The sequence below is a fragment of the Austrofundulus limnaeus genome, unplaced genomic scaffold (genome assembly GCF_001266775.1).
Source record: "Austrofundulus limnaeus strain Quisiro unplaced genomic scaffold, Austrofundulus_limnaeus-1.0 Scaffold0, whole genome shotgun sequence".
Classification (NCBI taxonomy): domain Eukaryota; kingdom Metazoa; phylum Chordata; class Actinopteri; order Cyprinodontiformes; family Rivulidae; genus Austrofundulus; species Austrofundulus limnaeus.
The window spans coordinates 5055281-5065479 of NW_013952402.1; the positions used below are offsets into that span (position 1 = coordinate 5055281).

At 40.7% G+C, this 10199-nt stretch overlaps 1 long non-coding RNA gene across 1 annotated transcript in view; it reads left to right on the forward strand.

Annotated features, from left to right (window-relative positions):
* Positions 1 to 6: 6 nt before the first annotated feature.
* The window catches only part of LOC106531885 (uncharacterized), a 20879-nt gene continuing 10686 nt past the window's right edge, over positions 7 to 10199 (forward strand). Inside the window, exons 1-2 of the long non-coding RNA XR_001312004.1 lie at positions 7 to 336; positions 6150 to 6151. This is a non-coding gene — a long non-coding RNA (uncharacterized LOC106531885). The remainder of the gene's footprint in view (positions 337 to 6149; positions 6152 to 10199) is intronic.

Genomic DNA, 10199 nt, shown 5'->3' on the forward strand with positions numbered 1-10199 from the left:
TCGTTGATATCACCTCTTCCTCAAAATAGAAACTTAAAACACCTCTGTTCTCTTTTCTCCCCCTCATAGTCTGAAACAGAGTTAAGATACAGCTAAATCAGACAGTTAAAATAAGTTAAAAGTTGAAAACTTACCTTTGTTGTTATTTGTGCTCTGTCTCACAAATCACCACCCGCTCTCCACCTGGGAGGGAGCTGTAATGGATGCGCGCACGTGAGCCCAGAGCATGGCTGCTGGATCGGCCAGAGCAGGCGCGTATCGGCCGATACCGATACAAAGGAAAAACGTGAATATCGGGCAAAAATATCGGCCGGCCGATGTATCGGTCGACCCCTAGTTCTAACCTAAACTTTACCCCAAGACTGCTTCTTATTTTTGGAGAACGTTTTTATTTTAGCGAGACGTGCATCACGGCTCACTTTTCTACCCTCAGAGCTCACCCTGCGCGCCTGTTAGCAGGTAAAGCAGGTACAGGAACCAACAGTGGCCAAAATACCTCAGAAACTCGCCCAAATAAGCGAACTCTGTGATGTTCAGCGTTTTATACTGGATTGCTTTGGTTAATTCTGCAATTCCGTCTGCGTTTCATTAGCAACTTTTAAATGGAAGTGGAGTAGGAGAAGGTGGATTCTGAGTGGCTGTTGTCACGCACATTTCCGCCATGTTTGATTGAGTAAGAGTCTCACAGCTGATCACCGTGATCGACCTGAATTTTTTCTCGATCAATAATCACGATCAAATAATCGCCCAGCCATACTCGAAAGATGAGTCAGCGCATAGAATATCTGTGCAATTACTGACTTCAGCTGTGCCTCAGTTCATGGGTTGCAGCCAACGTAGACTGCGGCCGACATTGGCCGCAGTCTACGTGGGCCGTAGGCTTCTTATGTTGGCTGCATAAACGACTGTGAAATGTGATAGTCTAGTCTACGGAAGACGTATGTTTGCATGAACATGCGCTGCCTCGCTACCATGATGATACGTTTTATTTCACATTGCTTCAGTTGTTTTTTCAAGGTATAACTTCACAAAATTCAGTTTTAATAGAAAAACTTAACAAGTAAATTAATTAAAAGCATTAATAATTGGGTTTGGCTTCTATTTTGTAGCTGCATTTTATTTAACATCTCATTGCTACAAAGGTTTCTTCAGTTAAGTTGTTTAACTTGCATTCTTCAGTTTGTGATGAATTTTCAAACTCAGTCATTAAAAGAAAAAGAAAAAAAATCTGCCATAAAATTAAAATAAAACCTCCACAGTCTTTGTTTTTTCTGTTTAATTTATTGACACCGCAATGAATTATGTAGTATACTCAGATGCAGCCGATATGTTCAGGGTTTTATTGGCTGAATTTGTCGGCCACATGAGTAGGCACCTACAAATTGGGACAGCCTACGGCCTATGGCATGGCCAACGTCAGCTGCAACCCATGAACTGAGACACAGCCTTAGTCGTAGCGCGGAACTTATGCTAACATGGAGCTAATGCTAATTCAATTCAATTCAATTCAATTCAATTCAATTCAACAATACTTGGACCCAACTGATCCCAAAGTGTAATTAAATGTTGTAGTAATTCATTTAACTAAAGGCTTATTGTAGATGGTGATAGCTGTGGGTAGGAAAGATGCTAAACTAACATTAACCCTCCCTAGAGTCAAAAACATACATGTGCAATAGTCATCTCCAAATGTTCATTAGTTTTAGATGTACATCTAATGATTAATTGCTGAGTTTTACCTAAATCTGTCCAGTGGTTCATCAGTTATTTTGCTAACAAACGCTAAAATTTGACTTTAATAGGTAATGGTAAATTATTCAAAACTTGCATGATTAATTAGTATGTTTTGGGAATGACAGTTACCAACACACCAAATATTAGCCTGACATATATCCAGAATAGGCTGAGTCATTATCATTTTGTGTTTACTAAGGTTGCTTAGCTGAGGCAACCATCTTGAATAAGATTACCTACAAAAGATAATCAGTTTTAGATTGGAATTAGAAGTTTATGAAATATCTGCCAACTGGGTCATCATTATAATATAACACTAATTAGTTGTGGATCTCCATAACTAAAAACACAATCAAATCTAAACAACTCGAGTCCCCAGAGTCAGCCTGAAGGTAAATCCACAGGTAGGAAGTTCACCCATGTATTCACCTGCCTTTCAGTGTACAAATGAGAGGACCTAAAGAGGAAGTGCACCAATATGCAAATGAGTCAAGAACAAAAGAGAGCTTGAGGACAAGGGGTGATGATTAATTTAAACCCAAGAAGAGGTGAATTAATTTAAAATAAAAGGAAGCAGCTTTTTTCCTGTTACTTTACATACCTCCCTATCTCTCTCACACGTGTTGATGTGTGATTTTCTCTACTTTGTGGCAAAGGTCAGCATTCCCAGGTTAACCCCCTCAGGTTAGTAACGTGTGTGTGCACCTTTCTATGTGTTTGCATGGAGCTAATGTAGTCCAACATGATAACTGACATAAAATCGGAGTTGTGCTGCAATGGGGCAAGCGGTCTAACCCAACAGCAGGGGATAAACTATAAATAGATCATCTCATCCCCCCAACAATCCGCTATCTTCTTTTTTTCCTCTTTCCCTTCTGCTTCATCTGCACTTTATTACCACAGCTGGGAATAAAAGTCTGTTTTGTTGTCTTTCGATTCCTGATGTTTGTTCCTCCCCCAATCCTCTCATCGTTCTAATGATCCGACTATTTTCAGCCTCCTCCTGTCTTCAAAACAAGTTTATGTTTTGTAGAAAGATAAAAGTCGAAAACGCAAATAGGGCAACACCAATCTCCCTGCTTTTCTTTTTAAGATTATGAGTGTGCTTTTGGGGAAAGAGAAGGGGGGAAACAGGCTAGTTAATGGGGGGGTATGAAGTTATGTAAGTGAGGCTAATCCCCTCCCAACCCTGCATAGTAAATGAGACAGGATGACAGTGGCCTCATTTCATCTGTTCATCCCTGCATCTGCTGCTGCTCTCCCTGCAAACCGCTTGGTCTCCACCTTAATCTTTCTGTTTGATCTTTGACAGAGGATTCACACTATAGTTCAAATTTTGCACGTCAGTAATTCCTGGCATGTCGGAAGTCAGTCCAGGTCTGAGACGCAGTAGATGGGTTTTTATGTAAGTCGTTATTTCATTTTGAGGTTGATACTGGAAAAATAAAACGTCTTCCTTTTTTACTTTACCCTCACATTAAGGTTAGATTATGAAAAGCATCGTTACGTAAGACAGGAAGTAAACAAAGTATTATGAAGCCTTTTTTTAATAACAGTAGTAATATCGTGTCAAACCACCTGATTCGATTATCGCATGACCGTTAAATAGATGTTATCACTCCTTATCACTTCAATAGATGTGTCTGGAGCTATTTCCCATCTCCCAGGGGGCTCAGCAGGCCATTATCCTTTAATAAGACTTGTGTGGAAAAGAAGATACTTGAAGGAAGTGGGGAGATTAGCAGCACACACACATAAATTATCCCCAGATCACCTGAGTTAAAGTCCCACACTGAACAGCTGTTTTACCTTTTATCTCAGGGTTAAAATGAACAACCACATTTTTTTTCTCTTTATGTTTGGAAATTTTAATTTTTTATGGCTGCACACCTTCCTTCTATCATGTGCAAACATAAATTGCATTTTATTACTATCTTAGTTTTTGTTTCCGTCATTTTTTAAATCACCGTTCATGCTAACCATATTTCACCTCTTTTCCTCCAGTCCCCTGTGAATTTGCTCGTCATAAAAGCTGTAACACGACTGTTTAACCATAATGAGTTATGGTTTAGTGGTTTAATCCCTAGATGAGTTGATTTTATTTGTCTTCTACATTGCAGGACCTGCAATGTGACTATTGCGGATGACAATGCTCAAACAATAGAATGTCTAGCTCTAGCTGGTAGTAAAGTTTTGCTATACTGTCCTGATGCATCTCAGTAATCCAGGTAGAAAAACTCAAAAAGAAAAAACAAGTATGTCCTCAGGATGGGTTCTTCTTTAGTAAAACGTTTCGTCTCTCCTCCAAGAGACTTCTTCAGTCTGATGAGTTTCAGGTGAACTCAGCCTTATAAGCACTGCCTCCACATGGTGGACAAACAAGTTAGTCACATGCAAAAGAGGGCCATCGCCTAACAATAGGCTTGATTAACTCTATTGTTCATAGAGGGTCATGTGCCCCATCACCTGACTTATTGGTTTGGATGCTTCGGCTGTGGTTATTTGGTGTTGTGTTATGTGTATGTAGTGAGTGCAAGCGGGGTTCAACGTCCCCTTGTTTTTGTCTCTCTTTCCCTCTTTGTGTTGGTATCATTGAGGCCCTAATTCACACCTTTTGCTCACAGTGGGCTGAGTCATACTTGCAATAACAGCGTTGTAGGAGGAGGACAACTGGACAGGTAAGCTGTGTCCAAAACGACAGGCCGGGTCCTCCGGAGGACCCAGACTACCCGGTCGAGGTGGGCCGGGTCCTTCGTAGACCGGGAAGACCGGAAAAAAGAACCTGTGAATTTGGACGATCTAGCCTCCCGTCCTTCCCCTGGCGTACGTGCTGTCACCTAGCAACTGTGATAACGATAAACAAGCAAATTTAGATCAAAATTAGAAAAATATCAATAGTATTAGCATTATTAATATCACAAAACAATAAAACTAACTTAAAGGTAACTTTTGCATTAGATGTAACTTCTTTGACTATTATAAGTTTTGATCTGTTGTGTTTTAGTATAAAATGAAATGCGGCCCCATAACAAAGCTGTTTTCCGGCACTAAGCGATACCCTTTAACCCCCCTCCATCCTTCCAGTCCTCCTGTTCAGACAGGACGCTCCACTAAACTTTGACCTACTTCTGTCCAACAATGTCTGGGCCCCAAGTTGTCAGGGGGAGGGAGGACTGAGGGGGACACGAGACCCCAAACACAGAGAGCCTCCGCCTAATCTAATAACTTTAATAATAATTATAATAATATAAGGAAATATTAAAGGTTTACTTGAACAAAGCTTCTTTTGAATGTCATATTGCAGTGGGAAGCTTAAGGACTCAAACTTAAAAAATTGAGAAAAAGAAAGGCTGCTCTTACACAGTGTGTTTAATATTCAGCACACACACTGCATAACTCCTGCTGAGGGTTTGATTTCACTTTTCTGCTGATCTGCTGCAAGACAAACCCTGTTTTCCTTCTTTCTAGCCGTCCTGTGTCTCTCGCTTCCAAGTAATCCCATTTAGCAGATGGACACAATCCTCCAGAACCAATTCTCAGCAGGATAATGCAGAGCAGACAAAGATGCAGACAACACCTTCAAGGCGAAGCCCTGCGAGTCTGAGCCCAGTTCAGCTGACACCAAGCAACAGCATCATCACTTTACAGACTATGAGTTAAGTTTAAAACCTGCCAGATGTTTCATAAGAGCGGGACGGATCCCAGGCCAACTGTGAGAGAGGAGAGAGAGAGAGGAGGGCTGGCTTGGACCAAGGAGGGGTGGGAATTTGGTTAACAGTATCTGGGACGGCATCCCAGAGGTTCCCAAAAGGCTTCTGGGAACATCAGGCTACAACATGTGTGAGAAAGGAAATTAAAGTCATGTAAGATGAGAAGAGGGACATCTGTCACTAATTATAAGGGAGGAATTGGCCCCTTGATCACCCCAAAGAGTTGCATTCAGCAATGATTCGCTGTGTTATATTATAATGTAAACCCCTTTCTCATAGTTAATACCCCACTCACACATGCCATGATAATCTTTACTCTGTTTTTTCCCCTTCAGACAACCACAATGTACCAAAGCTTTAGTCAGCAGACACAAGAAGGGGGTGGGGTGCTGCACGCTCTGCAGAAGGGTCATCTGGCAGACGTATCGCCAAGCTGGTTTCAGTCCACCGATTGAAAAAGACACATTAAAAGGGAAGTACCCACTACCGATGCAAAAAAATGTAATCTATAAATCAAAAACAAACCCAAACAACTGGGTGTCAACAGATGTCCTCTAATGTTGTAGTATCAGAGGTGCCCCAGTGTAAAAAGACAGAAAACTCTGATTCAATTTAACAGACAGGGTTCATAAATAGGAAAAAGAAAACTATTTGAGAGCGCCCTTTAATACTCCCGATGAAACTACAGCAAAGGCACAGCAGCAGCAGTTGATGAGCTTTTATATTGGATCAATAATTCATGTGTTGTTTCCCCTTGCTGGCACAAATCAAGTTTCCAGCATAAAAAAAGCAGCAAACAGCTTAATCAATGGCTCTCAGTTTGTAAAGAAGAAATGTTTCGTTAGTGATGAAAGGAGCTCCGTGCTGACCATTTTTCTACATTCAAGCTGCAAAAAATTACCTTTTAATAAATGAGTTCTCTCAGAGACGAAAAGTGTGATTTCTGCAGCTGCAGGTCATCGCCTCCCGTATTGTTCATCTGACGTGACTCTGGACTTAATGCTTGTGTCATCTATCAGTTCTGAGTGGATCTGTGTGGGGTCTGCTGTTTCAGCACTGGCCGCTTCGGTTCTCATACATCAACCTGCTGACAGGAGTGAAGTGACATTTCGAGACGTATGAGGCCATTCTCCTCACTCTTAAGAAAGAGGCACAGCGAAGGAGAGGAAAGCAGCGCTGCGGCCAGACGGACAAATGTTTGAAAGTGTGACGAAGGCACAAAACAGAAAATGAGTTCAAGATTGCATTTTTATGCTTAAGTAGATTTTATCTTCTGCTGCTATATAATCTGGCTTCTTCACTGGGAAGAAGTTGTTCTACGGTACCTACAGGGTGCTGTAAGTGAAGCCTTAGATTTTGAACAAACTTGGTTTGATTGGAAGCTAATGGATGTTTGGAGCACTTGGCAGTTCTTCAGCTTTTAGTTTTTTATGTGGTCTGTGCCAAGGCGCAGCCCACTGATGTCCATTACAACCAGAGTTCCTACACTCTGCATCGATCCCTTCTCTTATTACAGAGCGTGATTGCTTTCAGTGCCCATCTCTGCTTGACATTCAAGCTATCGGATTGCATCATCAATTCAATTAAAGCGCAGTCTACTTGGGAAGTTTTAAAAAAGTTCTGCAGTGACGAAGAACCAGCGGTGTCCTGACACAGAGGGTGTTTTATGCCTGTTGTTTGGGTGTCGGTGGGAGGTAATCACAGGCTTGGACTAAAGGTTGCTTAACAATGGCAGACCAACAGAGAAGACAAGGCTTCCACATAGTCCAATCAAACTGCCGAAATAGGCTCACACTGTCACAGTTGCATGATGAAAATTAGCTTTAATCTTCCACTCCTTGTAACAACCAGACAACTTTTTACCCCCCCTACAAGACATTATTGTGTGACTGGTCAGAAGTTTGTGGGCGTTTGTTTAATCTGAAAGTGCTCAGATGCTTCATTTTGCTTTTACTACTTGCTTCCAGAATCCGACTGTTGTACCCGGAAGCAGACATTTAAAGATATAGTCGAATGGCCAAAAACTCATGGATAGAGATAAAACAGATGTTGTGCACAGAGGAATCTGTCTGCCAAAAACTGTGGCACTTTAACGGGGACATGACGTGTACCAGGGTGGGAAGGGTTTCCCAGGAGCTTGACATGGCGTCTCAGGGGCTATGAAAGAAAGGTGTGTGCAAAAACACCAAACAACCACATAAATGCATGTTGACTGTTTGGCTTTGGATTGAGTATATTGGGCCCTACAGTCCATTACCAAACCAATTTATCAAAGTAAACTGGTTTGCCAATCATGAATTGTTTTTTTGTTTTGTTTTGTTTTTGTTACCCTAAGTAAATTTCGTAAGTTTCGTAAACTTCGTAAACGACGGCGGATGTAACTGCAATTATTTTATGAAGCCAGAAGAAGAAACATAAAGAATAAATTGTGCTGGCTTGGATAGAGGATGTAGGTAGTGACTTTAAAGCTTCAGTAGATGTGCATTGTCGTCAAAAATTCGTCATTGTCGTCTGTGCGTATTTTATTTTTATCTACGAATATTTGGGTTTGCCATGAGTTGTTTTTATTACACCTTTTATTACACCTTTTACTACGGAATTTCGTAAACTTCTGAGCTTTGTAAGATGCTGGATATGTTTAATGCTCAAATTAGTTTTTTGACAAAAAGAGTTGCAAAAAGAGTGCCAAATCTATGCAAATCTGCTTTGGTTCAAAAGTCAATTGGCAGTGTGGACTTTATCAGAGCCATTCTAAATGCTAAACTCCTGAACGCAATCTGCACAACAAAGCGAGGTGATTTATTACTGCTTTAATTGGTTTCTACAAGAAAACCAATCCATGTTTCTTTTTATCTGTACACAGCTTAATCACTGGAATGCAAGTATTTAAAACAGCATTTACAAGTCAACCACATTTGGATGCTTCAATCAACACCATAATTAAGAACTCGTTTCAACTTTGGATGAGTTGTTTTATGCACCAACGCCAAGCAAAAATGAATAATGATTGAAACAAGCAGTCAGTTATAAAATAACATGTTTGAAACCAAGAATGCAAATCCTTGGCCTGGTGTAAACTGAGAAAAAAAACTTTAGAGGCTGGTGCTTCAGAGGAGACCTTAGAAAGCAGAAAAAGAAAAAGGTCACAGTAAAACCCTGGGCTGTGACTAATTACAGCCTGTCACACAAGGACAGTCTTTGTGTTTGCGTAACTGTGCGCATATGTGAGGAAGACTGGCAGCTCGTATCTCTCTTACTTTGCTCTTGTCCCGTTTTTGAGGAATTTGCAGGAAGAAACTGACAGAAAAAAAAACACTCCTTAAAAATCACACCACGGTCAATGAAAACCACAAGAACGATGAAACAGAGGCAGTGTTTCATAACCGCTTTTAATTACATCCATCACTTCATCTTATCATCATCATCACTGCTGCAGCAAATGGAATAGCTTCTCGTATTATCATGTCAGCTCCAAACGGGTGGAGAGGCGCTCTGCTAAACAAACGTTACAGCTGTGCATCGGATTGTTTCCATTTATGAATCAGTCTAATGCGGGTTCTAATGAAGGACATCAGTAGTTATGTAAGAATTTGTCTCAGGACACAGATGCACCCATGTGTGCATGTGTTGTTTTCAGCCAGGATTACTTTATGAGCAAATTACATCCTGAAAGCCGAGGTAAAAGTGCAAAAGCTGCAACTATCCTCAATTGCCCCGCGTAAAAAGATAAAGGGAAATCCGTTTACATGACAGTAGAAAGTAGAGTAATGGTTGATAAATAAGTAGAATTTTAGGACTGGTCATGATGTTTCCCACCTCACATAGATAGACACACCTCCTTGGCCCAAAGTCTTTTCCTCCCAGCACCTTCAAACCTTCTTCTCTCTGTGGGGCACCAAGTGTCAAATAAAATGTTAAAAAATGTCACCAACACATTTGCATTATTTAGCTCACCTTCTAAGTGYAAAATCTTAGTTTTGAAAAAACAAAATCCACTAACCTAAATATGCAAATATGAATAAAAAAAACAATTCTTAAATGTTGTGGCTAAATGATAAAGCTTACGCTTAAGAATTAATTTGTAATGGAGCACAGCCTTTGCTGTTGGTGCTGGACTTTTGTTGTGACATCATCATTCAACAAAAGCCACTGCTAACGCTGCTAATGCTTAAAATTTAGTTCAAAACGTGTTAATTGAAAACAAGATGGATGGTACCTGTGGTCCAGCAGTTTGAAGTGCAGCTCAGACTCTGGCCGCAATTGCAAGTTTGACGTCTTATAGGGAAGCATTAGCAGAGTTAGCAGCGTTAGCAATGTTAGCAACATTAGCGGTTGTTTTTGTCCCAGGAATCAGGATGATGATGCTGTAACAAGAGCCGAGCACCAACAGCAAAGGCTGTTCCATTCCGAAATAATCAAATGCAAACATCAACACTTCAGGCTCTCACATACTCGGGCGTACTGTTTGCAGTCCGTGAGCCGTACGCTCTGCGCATATTGTCCATGGACGATTGAGACTTCATACTCGAGCGAACTGACCGCCTGACAAACTCTTTAATTTCTCACAATTTCAGTCATGATGTCAAGGATGAGGAGGAAGAGATAGTTTGCATTTTAGCCTTAAAGGCACAGTGTGTAGGATTTTCTCAATTCTTTTAGCCAAAATTGAGATAATCACTAATGACAATAATAAAAAAACATGTCTAATCATTGCAGACAAAGACCTTGTTTTATTATTTTTACCTTATAAAAAGC